Source organism: Corapipo altera, unplaced genomic scaffold, assembly GCF_003945725.1.
Source record: "Corapipo altera isolate COAL_440 unplaced genomic scaffold, ASM394572v1 118, whole genome shotgun sequence".
In the NCBI taxonomy this organism is placed as follows: Eukaryota; Metazoa; Chordata; class Aves; order Passeriformes; family Pipridae; genus Corapipo; species Corapipo altera.
In genome coordinates this window covers 419,008-430,507 of record NW_020884991.1, presented here as the reverse complement: position 1 = coordinate 430,507, position 11,500 = coordinate 419,008, and the positions used below count along the sequence as shown (strand labels likewise).

The 11,500-nt window shown below is 38.2% G+C and overlaps 1 protein-coding gene across 2 annotated transcripts in view; it reads right to left on the bottom strand.

Moving 5' to 3' along the window:
• GMDS (GDP-mannose 4,6-dehydratase) overlaps window positions 1-11,500 on the bottom strand; it is a 417,587-nt gene that overhangs the window by 230,735 nt on the left and 175,352 nt on the right. The window lies entirely within an intron of this gene.

Here is an 11,500-nt window from a genome sequence, read left to right as displayed (position 1 = left end):
GTTTTTAAAAGGTGCTCACAGTCTCCTCAAAAACAGAGGGATTTGAATTTAGACCATGAGTTTAGGCTAAACAAGTCCAATGGCATTTGCACACTAATAAGCCACAAAAATTAAAATTACATGCCTTTTTAATAGCTAAAAAAATATGATAAAGTGGTGACAGATGATACTTAATCCAAATGAAAAACAGGAAAGGTAGTGAAAATGACTGCACTTGTAAAATGCTCTTAGCAAATTTCAGAAGTCCTAAGTAGTGCATAGATATAGTTTTTTTTCATTATGGAACTCTGCTGTTGAGATATGCATCTCAATATATTCTGTTTCCTGTCAAACAAACGGTAGGCTCCTGTAACATTATTAAAGAATGGGAAGTGTCTTTTTCAGACTACTGATTTTTCCTGTAAAGTCAGGAGCACTACAGTACTTTTTTTGCGTCATTTGACTCTCCCAAAAGTAAAAAAACAAAAGAGCACAGCTCTAAGAACCATGTGGAATGAAGCACTTAAATAATTTAGATCTTACCACAGAATTAAGAGAGAATTTTAATCTTTACATCAACTGCTGAACTAATTGGAATTCTGGTTATTAGCCATTTAGGACATATCATCAGTTTGTGCCTGTTTTTTAAAGGATGAAAATCATATAATTTCCATATCCCCTGAAAATGTGTTCATATATAAAGGAAGCTTCCTAAACAGCATGATTTGCAAACTTTCAGAAACAAAATATACTCCAGAGTCTTTTTTAAAGCAAAGTTTCTCAAAAATTGGACAGGACCAACACCAACCAACTCTGCTATTGCAACTTCTGAAAGCAAAGTACTGTAGTTCTCCTATTCCTGGCTGGACAGACTTGCAGCAGGAGTGGAGGTCTGTCTTAACAGAAACCAGTGACAGTGTCTTTGGCTTAGTCAGACTGGCATCTCTCCAAAGATTGTTTCAATTTTTACCTTATCAAAGTGATTTGAGACCTTCACACAGATTACTGCTAATAAAGTAAAAACAGATTCAAACTATTACAAAAACTTATTAGGATTAGCTCTGAAACTTCCTAACCTTCTCCACAGAAATAATTTCAGTTAGCATTATTATTCAGCAAATAACAATTGAAGGAACAGCTCTTTTTCTAGGATAAAGCATATGGCTTTATGTTCCAGACTGCAAATGAGTAATAAGCAATGCTTTCAACACTACATTCCCATTCACAGCAAAAGCAATGAGAGTTCTAGTCACCATCTGCATTAAAGCAAGTTTTACTGTCAACCTACATGACTAACGAATGTCAATTTCCATCTTGGAGCAACCACTTCCTCAGCATGAAAAGAAAAAAAAAAAAGCATATTAGGTTGTGTGAGAGAGAGAACTTTTATGTTATCAACTTAACTTTAAATATATGAAAGATACCGCATGAGAAAAAGCTGATTTGTCTAGCACAACACAGCAAATACTAATAACTGCTGTCTTCTTGCAGAGTCACTGTTAACTGGAGAGAAACGATCTTTGAGATATTCTCCAAGCAAAATCATAATATTCCTCAAAAGGCTGAAGTGAAGAACTAGAGAGCACCACAATGAAAAACGAAAACCTTTATTTTCCACAAATATTCCCATAAGGGTTCCACAGAATAATACCAACTCTCTTCTTGGAAGTGCCTTAGCATTAAAGCTGTGGAAGAAAACTACTACAGAATGCTACTGTTCGTTCTAAGACATGTGATTAGAATTTTTTTCATTCACCCAAGGACTGAATGGCACATTTCAGAAGCACTTAAATGATATAGTTCATAAATAATGCTTAAATACGGATTTTCTTCAAACACAGTATCTTAAAATATCCTAATTACGCTATGTTTGATCCCATGCCATTAAATGCACATCACAACTGGAATTTAAGCTGGTGCCTGCTGGAGTCATACAAAATAGTTAAGGCTATGTCAGCATTTCCATTAAAAAGCCCTGTCCTAGGGGTTTGCAATCGGGCTATAAAATCTTGCTTTGGCCTGAAATTTGGCAGACGTAATGTCTCTTTCCTCAGGATTGATTCTATCTAAAACGTCTAGGTGGAGTGCTACAGACATCTTTATATAACTGAATGCAAAGTACCTTTTGAGGCACAGAAATGGTTAGCTTCCTTCTTCCTCAGGAGATAGTGAGGACTTGCTAATGTTGAACCTATAAGAGCATTTTTCTCCATCAAAAGGCCAGCCAATGCCAGAAAGAGTATCAACAAAGTTGCTGATGTGTTAACCACTTCACCCTTTATATTGATTTTCATCAGATCAAGATGATGCAGCAGTTAAAATGCCACTGGTTATCACAGCTGAATAAGGCCTAATTTACTATACTAACCTTACTAATTCACCTGGAATTGAGTTGGTTGTAGCAACAGAAACTTACTTGGATTGGTGGGGAAGAGAGATGTCAGAGTCCCCACATTTGTGTCTGGCTCTACACTGCTTCCTCAGATCAGAAAGGTTTTGTAAAACACACCTCATTGCTCACACCTAGTATGAATGAACGTGGAGTGTTCAAAACCCTTAAATGGTTGATGTATTTTGACTTTTTTGAACACTTTTTCAAAATGTGTGAGGGCAGCATTGGTCTGGGAGCTCACTATCCCACAGTAATCAAGAGAAGAGTCATTCAAGGGCCAAGCACGAGGGGCTAACCACCTTGCATAGCTATCTGTGCAGCAAATACATGCAAACCATGATGGGCCACATTATGCTCTGGTTTGCACTGCTATTGGCAGCACTGGAATTGCTGCACCGCAGCAGAAGTGAAGTGGCCAGATGGAGCAAAGGGTGCTTTGGTGTGTCAGCACATTACAGTGATTGCAAACAGCCCTACTAGAGCAGTGTCTGACAAGTTTTTACATTTTAAAAGAGGCCTTAAACATGAGTTTTCGTGATATTAACAGCTCTTTCAGGAACCCTGGCCATTAGCTCAGATTTGTTTTCAAAACTCAAGCCCTCCCTTTGAGATCATTAGCATTCCAATAGGAACTGTAAGGTCTGATTTACAAACCTGACTTTTCCTAGACAGGATTTAAAGCAAGGATTCCTCATCAAGCAGACCTGATCTGTAAAACATATAAGTTGTCAGCATACCACTACAGGAACATTACTACAATAAAAAAGGAATAGCAGAGGTATAATGCAATAGCTTTGGCTCTCCAGCCCAGGCCTGTCACCTGTTGCACTGCCTGGCTCAGGGTGGGAAACAGCTCATCCCTTCGAGAAGGATGCTGCCTACATCTGGTAAAGATGTAGTTTTGAAAGCTGCACACATCTCTTGTCTAAAACTATTGCTTTAGGGGCACAGTCTAAATGCACCTACAGTTCCAAAGCTGGATGCCCCAAAAACCAAAATCTTGGTCTATGCATCAGTACCCCATTTCTTTTACCAGCACTGGGGTTTCACCTTTTGTGTATCATCAGGAAACTGGCTGTTTGAAGTAGATGTTTTTCTCTGGAATCTGTTGTTTAGAAGAGATAGCCAAATGAATGAAGAAGCTTTAAGAGCCACTACTGTAGTGTCTGTTTGATTTCAAGAACCCTCATTTTCCAGGCTCTCAAGACTACATACAAAACCCAACTAATGTCAAAATTGTGGTCTTAGGAAGACCGTAAAACACCAGTTGTTTCATGCATAAGAAAACCCATCATTAATCCTAGTAATATTATAGAATTAGGTTGAAAAGGCTTCCATCAGTACAATATCGAATGTAGATAACGTCCTGATCCTCGAGGTCTGTCATGGCCCTTTGGAGCATCATGCTGAAAAAGACTGTGAATAGGGTTGGTGCGAGAACACAGCCTTGTTTCACACCATTAGCTATTAGAACTAATATATATCGCTGCTGATGCCTTTGACAAAGCACACAGGATCACTCCTGAGGAGAAAAGACAATGCAAAAAGAATCATGTCTTGCAGAATATACCACCTAAGGAGTCTTTCTGCTGTGCCTTTTGCAACCGGACGTGCCTGTCTCATATTGGCCTTTTTAGCCACCAGAGCACTTGTAACAAACGTGGGTAGAGCCCTCCCCAAATCTTCGTTCACAAAGCCCAGCCATGATAATAGAATTACAATCAATCTGAGAGAATTTAATAGCAGTACTTATCTATCAACTGAGACACAGTCCTAGCACAGTCCATCAAGTTGCCATAACACTTTTTTCTTCATTTTATATAAAATACAATAAAAAGGTTTCTGTCTCTGAAGATGCTGACACAGGAAAAAGGTTGTAGTTTTTTTTTCCTTCCAAGTTTCTACGGTTCTGGCATAGATTCTAGTGGAAGCCTAACATGTTCAAACACATTGTGTACCCAGCACTTCTGCTAACCCGAAGGAACATATTTCTTTTAATATATATGTTTTGTAAATGATATATTTAATGAGATCATGAAAATGTTTTGATTGCCTGAAAATCCACACTGCTCATAATTTCCATTCTATGAGAACCTTTTCCATTTCTTTGTAACAAGCTGAAGCTAAAAAACAAAGGAACACCTAGATTTTCTAAGAAGTCCAGTCTCCTTTAACTTATACTTATGAAAATCAATAACAATTATTCCAAAGCCAATGAATTTATGTCACTGTAAACCAGACAAAAAAATCAAGTTAAGATCTTTAAACTGACCTTTCATATTTTGGGTTTAAATGGAATTTTTAACTGTGTCTTGATCAAAACAACTGATACAGTACTGCATTTTTGTAAAACTTGACGAGCAGCTACTTAGTATATGTTAAACATTCATGCATTTAAATTGTGAATCCATTCTAAATTTAAAATAACAAATTGTTCTTCTCACAACAACAAATATACAAAGTAGAAACATCAGTTTTTGGCAACAGAGGAAAAATCACTGTTAAAAGTGATTTTTTTTTCCTTCTGCTCATCATAATATCCTGCAAATTTTACACAGCAATACAACTGCCTTTGGATGAGTTTTTCATAAAGTCCACAATCAGATTTTTGCAAAATGAAATATCTGTGAAATAAGGGTGATATGATTCATAAGCACCTCCTTGTAAAGTTATGCATTGAATGGGAAACATCTTCCGGACCAAGCAATAAATCATTTTATTTCCTAAAACACAAGATATAGTGCTTTAATCCTTACCTTTTAATCCCATATAGCATAGCTGAAAATACTTTGCTTCATCTAATATGTTGAATCTTCTTCTGTGGTATTTAAAATTGTGATAGTACCTTATGGTAGTAGTTTTCTCAGATCTTTAATATATTTGTAATGTTTTTCAAACACTTTCAGTTTATGTACCCCAAACTATTTTCAAATGAACATGTGAGATCCCTAAATAGGAAAGATAAAACTACTGACAATATTTTTTAAAGGTTATTCTTCATCAGCCCCCTGGGAAATAATCATGTAACAATAAAATCCATAAATCCCAGATTGAAAGCAACAGTCCAATAACATGGGGATAAAATTGCCCCTCCTTATCAAGTGACCCTCATTTGGTACTATTTTGAAATGTGTGATTTAAATAAAGTGATATAGTAGTAACTCTTTTAAATGTTGCTAAGAAAGACACCAATCAGCAAATCAACTGAATTCTTTTGTTTTATAATATATTGATACATATTTTGACCTTTCCAATGCTAACATGTACTAATTCTGCTTGGCCCCATTTTCCATTCCTTGGGTAATGGAAAATGCGTTACTACTTATATTTTAAAAATGAGGAGGTTAGGGTAGAAAGGTAAAGGCATGCAGAGGTAAGAAGCATCAGCAGGGGAGGGCAGCACATTGGAGGGGGCTGATGCTCTTCAACCCAAGAGCACCTCCGCCCCTGCTATCCATTTGCACACAACATTTGGTCAGCTGAGGGCAACAGGAGGTCGGTCATATGAACTAGGCATGGGAGGAACACAAATTAATGATTTTTATAAGCTGAGTGGAAAATGAGAGTGAGAGACAATCTTGTGAGGAAAAACAGGGTACAGATATGGAGAGGGAGTGCAGAGAGTAGGAAAATTTTTCTTTTTCCCAGTGGGTGGAGAGATAGCATAGAGTTTACCTCGAGGGACAGCTAGTACTCCCTGCAAAAAAGGTGCATAGAAGTAGGGCAAGAGATGTACCAAGCACGACCAGAGAATGAGAATCAGAGGTGATGTTTGTCACAGCACAGCAAGCCACGTTCCCCTGTGATTCAGTGGCGCTAACCCTTCACTGGGCATCTGTCAGCAGGGCTTTAGGCTCTTCATGATTGTTTTGCATACAAACAGATATAGGTTTCCACCTCTCAAAAAACAATGACAGGATGATTTCTATGACTATACAGTAGCAGTTCTCTAAAGTGACTGTGAAAAAATGATGTCTGATTAGCAGACAATCTGCATGTGTACTGTGTAACACAAAGCTATTAGATTTCACATTAAAAATATTACTAATTAGGACTAATTACACATGTCAGATTTATCATACGGGCTTGTTAAAAGGACAGGGTGATATACCAGCAATAAGTACTGGGCAAAAGGTGCTATTTTAGTATGTTTCCTCCATATAATTTTTCTTAAATTAAAATATTTTCCTATCAGGAACTGTACACTGAACAGGAAAAGGTGAGGCATCAAAGATTCTTATAAAGGAAAACTCAAACATTAATACTGAAAACAATATGTGAAAGTGTTATTCCTGTTAATGGTACTTACATAAACAGAGCAATGTTTCGCTTACAGAAAACTTAACCTTTTGCTCCAAAGCAAATCACTTTGATTTTTTAATTGCAGTTCATATACACTACATTATAAAACAAAGGTAGATGCCATTCTGATTTGCTAACACTCATTTATACTGTGTTTTCTGAATTGTACACTAACTATTGAATTCAACCTCTCATTTCGGCTGTCACAGAATCAGGCAAGCCCTTGCATGTATGAGTTGTGGGTAAACGTGAGTGCGCTTGCCCATCAGTACAGACTATTTATATTGTTAAAGCCTGTGTAAACAATTGGAGTTAAGTACGTGCTTTGCTGAATTGGTGCTACAATTGCTAGAAAAGTATGCAACCAAAAGGAAAATTCAGCACTTGTACAAAATGGAATTATCCTGCAGTCTGAGGTAACTTGCACAAAAAAAAGTCCCGATTTTAACTTCCTTTGATAAATAGCTATCAAAGTTCAGACATGTGTGCTCTTAAATTTAACACCCCTTTCCTTTTCTCCCAGTCTTTCCCCTCCTCCATCCTCTCAGTAACCAGTAGCACATCAAAAAAGTTGCTGTTTGATGGTTCAAGCTGAGACATTCAGCCTTTACCCTAGCACTCCCTTGAGATGAAGCAGGCAAGGCTTTTAATCTTACCTGGTGACACATGACTGACTAATGCAGTTTCTTGGACCTTCTGACCTCTGAGGGACTAAAGCTGGTTGGTCTCTCAACCTCTCCAGGTGGCTGGGACATCAGTTTGCGGTGGGTCATGATGTAAACAAAGTTTTGCACAGGTCTTCTGTGACTTTGTGCACCCATAACTGTACTAACTTTTAATGTGCAAATTTCTGAGTATAAAATGTATTATTTTACCTCAAGTCAGGGAGAAAAAGAACTTTCCTTTACTACTACTACTACAGGTAAAAGACTGTAATAAGAGAGAGCCTTAAAACCAGTCACGGTGGCATACAAATTTGCTGAGTCAGTGCTGATGTATTTTCTTGGAGAGAGAAAGATGGTCTAGCTACAGCCAAATAACTTACTTGAAACTTCACCTCCCACACAAACTAATAAGCACTGCTAGACGGGTTTGACACTTATACAGTATAACTCAAGATGTTCCTAAATCCATGTGCCTCCCTTTGGAGATTTGTTGCTCAACTGTTTTTCTCTCAAGACTTTCTTCTGGTTAGCTTTGCAACAGTGGTAGGCCTCGAGGCACCCTTTAGGCCCTCAATACATCATTTGGTAAATGTGTTTCAATTTTACTAAATCACCCTTTGCTACAGGAGTCCCAAAGTCACCAAAAAAGAGAGGGTCCTGAAACACAGCTGAGTCATTTTTCCAGGGAGTTGGAAACAGCCATGGGCAAAGAGCTCATCAGGTAACAAGGTAAGGGCCAGTGAGAATTGGAGGGAAAGAAAAGAGGAAATCTCAGCTTCTGCAAATACAGGAGGCACATTTTTTTTCTACTATATAAACAAGGCACATAAAGCGCAAATGCAAGGTGCTACATTTCCTTCCATTTTCTATGTTACAAATAATTAGATTCTCAGTTAGGATGTGGTGAGAAGTATATCTCCAACACCAGTGATGATCCCAAAAATTCAATGTACAGATCACCAATTGCGAAGGTCTGCAATTACAAGTATAAGGATGAAATCTTCCAGGTAGAGACACCCTTTCAGACCTACAACAGACCAATCAAGTAAGCACATGGCTCGGACAGAAGAGCTAAAAAAAAAAATCTAGATAGTGTGTGCTGTGGCATGTAGTCCAGCTGGTGTGTGACCTAGGGTATGAGATCAGCTCTCAGTGTTATCAGCCTCCTCTGCCTGCTCCTGCTGTACCCATTTCCCAAGCTCTGCTTCTGCATAGGGACAAGTGGTTCTGCTGAGGTCAGAACAGGACAACATTGGAAGTCATTGTTTTAGATAAAACCAAACAAACAACCCTCAAATGTAGTATTTTAACAACAGACCCATATAGAAAAAGCTTCAAAGTGATTGTGTGGAGCTCGGGTGTGGGAAACCCAACCCTAAAGTAAACCCCCAGCCCCTAACAGTTTAAGATATAAGGGTTAAAAGGCAGAGAGAAGATGACAGTACACCAGGAAGACTGCAAGTCAACAAAGACAGCACGTCCCTTCTGGTCGGAAAGACTTGGTCATGTTTGGTCTAGCTGTGTTGACCCCCTCTATTCAGAAAGCCAATAAAAACATTATTTTGCCTAGCTGTAGTTACTGCTGGTTGCTTAAACTTCCCATAAAAACTATGTCCCCATTTTAGAGCAGGCTGTGATCACTCTCAGAGGACCCCGAAGTTAAGCAAGGGTGCTATGCCTTCCACACTCAGGCTCCACAGGCAGAAACGGTATGTCAAGAGGTTGCATAAAAACCATTGCTGAGAGAGAATTCCCCTCTGGGACAAAGCCTGGGCCTGTTGCTAATTTTCACTTCAAAATGAATAAGGCACCGAAAAAAGAAATGGACACTTATTTAATGAGAAAATAATTTGAACACAACCAATAAGTAAAATTATAAGAGCTTTTTGAAATGGACACACATTTCAAGGAATATTCCTTGTTACTAATGTTACCACTGAAATAGAATCCCACTCCTGCATTCTTTCTGTGTGGGAATAGAGTTTCTCTAGTGCAATTAACAAATTAAATAAAAATAAATATGTAACTATAAACACAGAGAACTCAGCCTTCTGGCAAGATAAACTGATGCAGTTTCACTGAAGGCAGATAACTTAAATTTATAAAGAATCCAAACGTATGCATACCAACATTAACACGTCCAATTGCCACAAAAATTTTACATAAGAAAATGTGAAGCATTTGGGAAGTGATTCCATGGCAAAAAACCAAAGTGTCTATATAAAATGTCTATTTACCACCCTTCAGTTTCTCATGCTCACTACTGTTTTAATATCAGTATTTTTAAGAACACTTCTTCCTTTGTGGAGTCCTGAAATTCATTGTTATCCTGTTTTTGTGATATTTCCCATTTAAGTTTACACTTCCTCTAGGAACAGAAGAGGCAGTCAGATCACCTGCTGTTCTGAGATGTCTACAATACTTGAGCACAATGGGGTGAAATCAGGACAGAAAGTTAGCCCAATTCTGAATTTCCTGGCTTTGTATTTTTAGTGGGACCTTTCACATAATTTTAATATCCCCATAGGTAGCTGTGCATGTTCTCAGAAAAACACACATGCACATACACACACTCTGTACATACTCAGGAACAAAGATGTAAATTCTAGCACTAAAAGTTAGGATTACGTGTGCAAATGTTGTTTTTGAATGCACAATGACATAGTTTCACAAAACACCTCCAGATTAATTACATACTATAACTTTTTTCCCTAACAGGGTTGCTCCCCATCCAGAGAACAGACTTGCTCTGAGAGCAAAAGTTGCTGTCTTGTGAGAAACGAAGTAGGCAGGGTCCTATGGAGTCTGAAGGTAAAGAACTTCAGAAAAAGAAGTTATAGATTCACAGTTCAGTCTGATTAATGCTGTTACAGGAAAATGAATAAAAGCCAGGTTTCTTGTGGAAATTCTAAAAGGGTACTTAGAAAGTCACTTAAATCAAGGTTCTCCTTTAGTCACTGACATATATTCCTCTATATGTTTAGTCACCAAGCCCTAAGATGGAAATACATAAGAGTTTTATTCTGAACATGAACCAATCAATCAACCAATGTAAACCTCTTTTGGTTTTTCATGCCTTAGTTTCTCCCCCCGAAAATGGAAATAAAATGTAAAAATTTTACAAGAATTTGACTGTCTTGGTATTTGTGAAACAATGAGACAGAAGTACCCTGGAAGAGTCAAAAAGGGATGAAATTATTCAAAAGAGTAAATCTGCTGTCAAAGAATGCATTTCTTGCACTCTGCCCACCACTCCACCTTCCCCTTTCCCTTCTGTCCTGAAATTTAACATGTAGTCACTCCAGTGAGAACTTCATCCCGTGCAAGGAGTAAGGAAGAGGGAGTCTGTGGGAAGAAAAAAACAAAAGTGCAAACAAGGGCTTTACCAGAACACATAGGCACAAGTTTAAGTTTGTGGAGGCACCCTTCATTCAGTCATTACAAAATTTTTGATCTAATCAAATTTGCAAAGTTTCTTTTACTCTCCTTTCATAGTTTTCAGGATGTATTCATATGTATCTCATTTTTTATGCCCCCACTAACACAGAGAAGACTGTAACTGCTGTGGCCACAGAATTCTTAAATTTTCTGCTTCAGTCTATAATACTCTTCCAAAACTGGACAAAACTGAACTTTAAATAGTTTCCCATTGCACACTGAAGAGTTTGTCTCTTAAAGGGCAGTTTATTGACAGGCTTGAGGAGCAGGGAGGGAAAATCACTGAAATTTTACCCTGAACCCCACATGAACCCAGGGATTGGGAATGCATATTTTCCACTGTCCTGCCATCTGCTGCTTCACTGCACATGGTAATCTTTGGCAACCCCACTGAGAGCTGCCTGGGCTATGGCTCTGTTCAGACAGGGTGTAGAAAGAAAAGACACTGAGAATGTCATGGCTGACTGACCAGACTACTGAGATCAGAGAGATTATGCCTCATTTGCTCACCAAGCCCTGCCAAAAGCAACACCATTTAACTGCAGGTACTCAAAGCCCAACAGGCATGTTTAAAGGAAAACTAGGCTAAAAAAGAGGACCATTCATAACATGCATTTGTTTGGGATACTGTAGCTACCACCTTCTGGCAATTATTCATGACAGTTTTAAAAGAAAGTTTACAGTGCCCACATTTCAGGTACAAGTGATATCTGGCAGAAAGTAT